A 7173-nucleotide genomic window follows, 5' to 3' on the forward strand; every position below is an offset into this window, starting at 1 on the left:
TGACCGTGCGTACATATCCCAACCAGAAGCCATGGATTAAAGGCAACATCCACACTGAGCTAAAGGCTAGAGCTGCAACTCTTAAGGAGCGGAACACTGATCCACACGCTAATAACAAATACCGCTATGACCTCAAACAGGCAAATCATCAATACAGGACTAAGATCAAATTCTACTACGCCAGATTCTGATGCTCGTTGGATGTGTCTGGGCTTACAAATATCATGTATTACAAAGGGAAACCCAGCTGTGGCCCAGTGACGTGAGCTAACCAGATGAGCTAAATTGCTTCTATACTCACTTCGAGGCAAGCAATACTGAACCATGCATATGAGAGCACCAGTTGTCCCGGACGACTGTGTGATCTTGCTCTCAGTAGCAGATGTGAGTAATACGTTTAAACAGATTAACATTCACAATGCCACAGAGCCAGACGGATTACCAGGATGTGTACTCAGAGCACGCGCTGACAAGCTGGCAAGTATCTTAACTGACATTTTCAACCCTGACCCAGTCTGTAATACCAACATTCAAGCAGAGCACCATAGTCCTTGTGCCCAAGAACGCCAAGGTAACCTGTCTAAAATGACTATCGTCCACTTGCACTCAATGTAGCCATGAAATGCTTTAAAAGACTGGTCATTGCTCACATCAACACCATCATCCCAGATACCCTGGACCCACTCCAATTCGCATACCACCCCAACAGAGCCACAAATTATGCAATCTCTATTGCAATCCACACTGCCCTTTACCACCTGGAAGACCACCTATGTGAGAATCTGTTCATTTACTATAGCTCAGCATTCAACACCATAGTGCCCTCCAAACTCATCACTAAGCTCAGGACCCTGGGACTGAACACCTCCCTCTGCAAGTGGATCCTGGACTTCCTGACGGTCCACCCCCAGGTGGTGAGGGTAGGCAAAAACACATCCACCACGCTGACCCTCAACACGGGGACCCCTCAGGGGTGCGTTCTTAGTCCCTTCCTGTACTCCCTGTTCACCCACGATTGCATGACTCCAGCACCATCATTAGGTTTACTGACGACTCGACGGTGGTTGGCCTGATCACCGATGACGATGAGAGAGCCTATAAGGAAGAGGTCAGAGAGCTGGCCAGTGTGGTGTCAGGATAACAACCTCTCCCCCAACATCAACAAGATAAAGGAGCTGATCGTGGATTACAGGAAACAGAGGGCCGAGCATGCCCCCATCCACATCGACGGAGGGTGTAGTGGAGCGAGTCGAGTGTTTAAAGTTCCTCTGCGTCCACATCAATAAGGAATTATCACACACACCAACACAGTCGTCAAGAGAGCATGACAACGCGTCTCCCCTCAGGAAGGAGATCTGGCATGGGTCCTCAGATCCTCAAAAAGGTTCTACAGCTGCACCATCGAGAGCATCCTAACTGGCTGCTTCACTGCTTGGTATGGCAACTGCTCGGCCTCTGACTGTAAGACGCTACAGAGGGTAGTGCGTACGGCCCAGTACATCCCTGGGGCCAAGCTCCTCGCCATCCAGGACCTCTATACCAGGCGGTGTCAGAGGAAGGCCCTAAAAATTGTCAAAGACTCCAGCCACCCCAGTCATAGACTGTTCTCTCTGCTACCGCATGGCAAGTGGTACCGATGCACCAAGTCTGGAACCATACAGGACCCCGAACAGCTTCTACCTCCAAGGCATAAGACTGATAAATAGTTAGATAAATAGTTACCCGGATTGATCTGCAGTGATCCTTATTGCGCTCGCTTTGTTTGGACTCATCACATACACTGCTGCTATGGTTTATTATCTATCCTGTTGCTTAGTCACTTTATCCCTACCTGTATGTAAATATCTACCTCAATTACATCGTACCCCTGCACATCGACTCGGTACTGGCAGTGGTGGAAAAAAATACCCAATTGTCATACTTGAGTCAAAGTAATGATACATTAATAGAAAATGACTTAAGTAAAAGTAAAGGTCACCCAGTAAAATACTACAGGAGTAAAAGTCTTAAAGTGTTTGGTTTTAAATATACTTAATTATCAAAAATAAATGTAATCGATAAAATATACTTAAGTATCAAAAGTAAAAGTATAAATATTTTCAAATTCTTTATATTAAGCAAACCAGACGGCAGAGTTTTCTTGTTTTAAAAATGTATGGATAGCCAGGGGCACGCTCCAACACTCAGACATAATTTGCAAACAAAGCAATTGTGTTTAGTGAGTCTGCCAGATCAGAGGCAGTAGAGATGACCAGGGATTTTCTCTTTAAATGCTTGAATTAGACCATTTTCCTGTCCTGCTAAGCATTCAAAATGTAACGAGTACTTTTAGGTGTCAGGGGAAAATGTATGGAGTAAAAAGTACATTATTTTCTTTAGGAATGTAGTGAAGTAAAAGTAAAAGTTGTCAAAAAATATAAATAGTACATTAAAGTACAAATAACACCCAAAAAACTACTTATGTAGTACTTTAAAGTATTTTTACTTAAGTACTTTATACCATTGGGTACCCCGTGTATAGAGCCAAGTTATCGTTACTCATTGTGTATTTATTCCTTGTGTTATTATCTTTCTATTATTTCAAAATGTTTCTCTCTACATTGTTGGGAAGGGCCCGTCAGCATTTCACTGTCAGTCTACACCTGTTGTTTCTCTCTACATTGTTGGGAAGGGCCCGTCAGCATTTCACTGTTAGTCTACACCTGTTGTTTCTCTCTACATTGTTGGGAAGGGCCCGTCAGCATTTCACTGTTAGTCTACACCTGTTGTTTCTCTCTGCATTGTTGGGAAGGGCCCGTCAGCATTTCACTGTTAGTCTACACCTGTTGTTTCTCTCTACATTGTTGGGAAGGGCCCGTCAGCATTTCACTGTCAGTCTACACCTGTTGTTTCTCTCTGCATTGTTGGGAAGGGCCCGTCAGCATTTCACTGTTAGTCTACACCTGTTGTTTCTCTCTACATTGTTGGGAAGGGCCCGTCAGCATTTCACTGTCAGTCTACACCTGTTGTTTCTCTCTGCATTGTTGGGAAGGGCCCGTCAGCATTTCATTGTTAGTCTACACCTGTTGTTTCTCTCTGCATTGTTGGGAAGGGCCCGTCAGCATTTGATTGTTAGTCTACACCTGTTGTTTCTCTCTGCATTGTTGGGAAGGGCCCGTCAGCATTTCACTGTTTGTCTACACCTGTTGTTTACCAAGCATGTGACAAATAAAGTTTTATTGGATTTGAACCTGCAAAACTGACCGAAGATCAGCTTATAGGGGACAACTTCACCCTCCACCCACCGCAGGCCAGGTAGGCATCGTTTCTCCCTTTTGAACCATTCTATTGGCCATGAGGTATAAGGTCCGCCTACCTGGCACTTTTTTTAAATTTATTTTTTTAGCCACAATCTATTAGTTGTTTTAATGGTTGAAATGAAGAAGAGGGGAATTAAAAACAACGTGATTGGAGGATGGAAGAGGAGGTGTGGTGATCAACCAATCAGAAGACAGGATGACCCATAGAAAACAAACAATCATTTAAAACAACAGTCACAACGAGATCAAAACAACACTGATCAGAATACAGCCTTGGTCCTGAAAGAAACGGTCAACCTTTAAAATACAGACGAACTGATGCTTTAAAAACCCTGTTTATATTATAATACATCTCAACACTCACAGCTGGGCCTTATTGCCCCATACACTATATATAGTGGATATGTACACTAGGACTGACTGTCTGTCTTAATAGCAGACTGTACCAATCTGGGGAAGGAGAGACCGGGGGGCCAGAGAAGCTCTGTTGACACAGAGAGAGGAAGAGGAGGAATAAGAGGAGCATTGAATCCGTCGGTGTCTTGTCAGGATTACAGGTCTGATCTGAGAGAGAGAGAGAGAGAGAGAGTTGTATAAATAATGATAATCAATTAACAGGTAAATTCTATACTAACAGATATATTCTATAGTAACAGATATATTCTATACTAACATATATATTCTATACTAACAGATATATTCTATATAACAGATATATTCTATACTAACAGGTAAATTCTATATAACAGGTATATTCTATATAACAGGTATATTCTATACTAACAGGTACATTCTATATAACAGGTATATGCTATACTAACAGATATATTCTATACTAACAGATAAATTCTATACTAACAGATATATTCTATATAACAGATATATTCTATATAACAGGTATATTCTATACTAACAGATATATTCTATATTAACAGATATATTCTATACTAACAGATATATTCTATACTAACAGGTAAATTCTATATAACAGGTATATTCTATATAACAGGTATATTCTATACTAACAGATATAGTCTATATAACAGGTATGATCTATACTAACAGATATATTCTATACTAACAGATATACTAACATATATATTCTATACTAACAGATATATTTGGTGCTGTGCTGTTTGGTGCTGTGTTGTTTGGTGCTGTGCTGTTTGGTGCTGTGTTGTCTGGTACTGTGTTGTTCGGTACTGTGTTGTTTGGTACTGTGTTGTTTGGTACTGTGTTGTTCGGTACTGTGTTGTTTAGTACTGTGTTGTTTGGCACTGTGTTGTTTAGTACTGTGTTGTCTGGTACTGTGTTGTTTGGTGCTGTGTTGTTTGGTACTGTGTTGTTTGGTGCTGTGTTGTTTAGTACTGTGTTGTTTGGGACTGTGTTGTTTGGTACTGTGTTGTTTGGTACTGTGCTGTTTGGTGCTGTGTTGTTTGGTACTGTGTTGTTTGGTACTGTGTTGTTTGGTACTGTGCTGTTTGGTACTATGTTGTTTGGTACTGTGTTGTTTGGTACTGTGTCTGATACTGTGTTGTGTTTGGTACTGTGTTGTTTATACTGTGTTGTTTGGGACTGTGTTGTTTGGTACTTCGTTGTTTGGTACTGTGTTGTTTAGTGCTGTGTTGTTTGGTACTGTGTTGTTTGGTACTGTGTTGTTTGGTGCTGTGTTGTTTGGTGCTGTGTTGTTTGGTACTGTGTTGTCTGGTACTGTGTTGTTTATACTGTGTTGTCTGGTACTGTGTTGTCTGATACTGTGTTGTCTGCTACTGTGTTGTCTGATACTGTGTTGTCTGATACTGTGTTGTTTGATACTGTGTTGTTTGGAACTGTGTTGTTTGATGCTGTGTTGTTTGGTACTGTGTCTGATACTGTGTTGTGTTTGGTACTGTGTTGTTTATACTGTGTTGTTTAGTACTGTGTTGTTTGGTGCTGTGTTTGGTACTGTGTTGTTTGGTACTGTGTTTGGTACTGTGTTGTTTGGTACTGTGTTGTTTGATGCTGTGTTGTTTGGTACTGTGTTTGGTACTGTGTTGTTTGGTGCTGTGTTGTTTAGTGCTGTGCTGTTTGGTACTATGTTGTTTGGTACTGTGTTGTTTGGTACTGTGTTGTTTGGTACTGTGTTGTTTATACTGTGTTGTTTGGTACTGTGTTGTTTGGTACTGTGTTGTTTGGTGCTGTGTTGTTTGGTACTGTGTTTGGTACTGTGTTGTTTGGTACTGTGTTTGGTACTGTGTTGTTGGTACTGTGTTGTTTGGTGCTGTGTTGTTTGGTACTGTGTTTATACTGTGTTGTTTGGTACTGTGCTGTTTGGTACTGTGTTGTTTGGTACTGTGTTGTTTGGTACTGTGTTGTTTGGTACTGTGTTTGGTGCTGTGTTGTTTGATGCTGTGTTGTTTGGTGCTGTGTTGTTTAGTACTGTGTTGTTTAGTACTGTGTTGTTTGGTGCTGTGTTTGGTACTGTGTTGTTTGGTGCTGTGTTGTTTGGTGCTGTGTTGTTTGGTGCTGTGTTTGGTACTGTGTTGTTTGGTGCTGTGTTGTTTAGTACTGTGTTGTTTAGTACTGTGTTGTTTGGTACTGTGTTGTTTGGTGCTGTGTTTGGTACTGTGTTGTTTGGTACTGTGTTGTTTGGTACTGTGTTGTTTAGTGCTGTGTTTGGTACTGTGTTGTTTGGTACTGTGTTGTTTGGTACTGTGTTGTTTAGTACTGTGTTGTTTAGTACTGTGTTGTTTGGTACTGTGTTGTTTGGTACTGTGTTGTTTGGTGCTGTGTTGTTTAGTACTGTGTTGTTTAGTACTGTGTTGTTTGGTGCTGTGTTGTTTAGTACTGTGTTGTTTAGTACTGTGTTGTTTGGTACTGTGTTGTTTGGTGCTGTGTATGGTACTGTGTTGTTTGGTACCGTGTTTGGTACTGTGTTGTTTGGTGCTGTGTTTGGTACTGTGTTTTTTGGTACTGTGTTGTTTGGTACTGTGTTGTTTAGTGCTGTGTTTGGTACTGTGTTGTTTGGTGCTGTGTTTGGTACTGTGTTGTTTGGTACTGTGTTGTTTAGTACTGTGTTGTTTGGTGCTGTGTTGTTCCATAAGAGAACTACTGTTAGTGCAGTTTCAAATCTCTTGTTGATATTAGGGTTGGGTGAAATCCACCTTCTTTCTTTCCTGATTTATGTACCCGCAAAACATCGCCCCCTATTGGCCAACCCCCAAATAAACATTTGAAAAAGCTAAATTACCGTTGGGCTACAGTATATAACGCAAAATCTGATGGACCAGTGACCGTCTGACGAGGAACAGGATGTCTTACCGTAGTGAGTTTGGTTATAGGACTACATCATGATGGATAGAAGCAGTCTACAGTCTTCCCAACTGGAAAATAACCACGAGCCACTGCGTAACCACATCCATACCCACACATGTGATCAGAGCCGGCCCTAGCCTTTTGACAGGCCCTTAGTGAAATTTGGCTGAGAGTTTCCTTTTAAGGGGAGTGGAGACTTGGCTAGTCGCGTTAGCATCTTTTCTCATACATCTACCCACAGAACCTAACGGAACATTGATGCAAGATATTTTAGTTCTGGGTTTCTGAGATTAGTTAGAATGTGTTTACCAGCAGCAGGGTCAGTCAGTCAGTCTGTCTGTCTGTCTGCCTCATGCCTCATCAGTCCTCCAGAGCCACCATGCCTTTCACTGGATCCTTCACCCTCATCTAGAGAGAGAGGGGGGGAGAGAGAGAGAGAGAGGGGGGGAGAGAGAGAGAGAGAGGGGGAGAGAGAGAGAGAGAGAGAGAGAGAGAGAGAGAGAGGGGGAGAGAGAGAGAGAGAGAGAGAGGGGGGGGGGGGGGAGGGGGGGGGGGGGGGGGGGGGGGGGGGGGGGGGGGG

At 42.4% G+C, this 7173-nt stretch overlaps 1 long non-coding RNA gene across 1 annotated transcript; it reads right to left on the reverse strand.

Moving 5' to 3' along the window:
* Positions 1-3199: 3199 nt before the first annotated feature.
* LOC115183639 (uncharacterized) lies at positions 3200-7005 on the reverse strand. Its single transcript, XR_003874037.1, has 2 exons — positions 6903-7005; positions 3200-3863 (listed from the first exon to the last, which is right to left on the reverse strand). It is a non-coding gene; the product is annotated as an uncharacterized LOC115183639 (long non-coding RNA).
* Between the last annotated feature and the right edge of the window lie 168 nt (positions 7006-7173).

This window comes from Salmo trutta, unplaced genomic scaffold (genome assembly GCF_901001165.1).
Source record: "Salmo trutta unplaced genomic scaffold, fSalTru1.1, whole genome shotgun sequence".
Lineage (NCBI taxonomy): Eukaryota > Metazoa > Chordata > Actinopteri > Salmoniformes > Salmonidae > Salmo > Salmo trutta.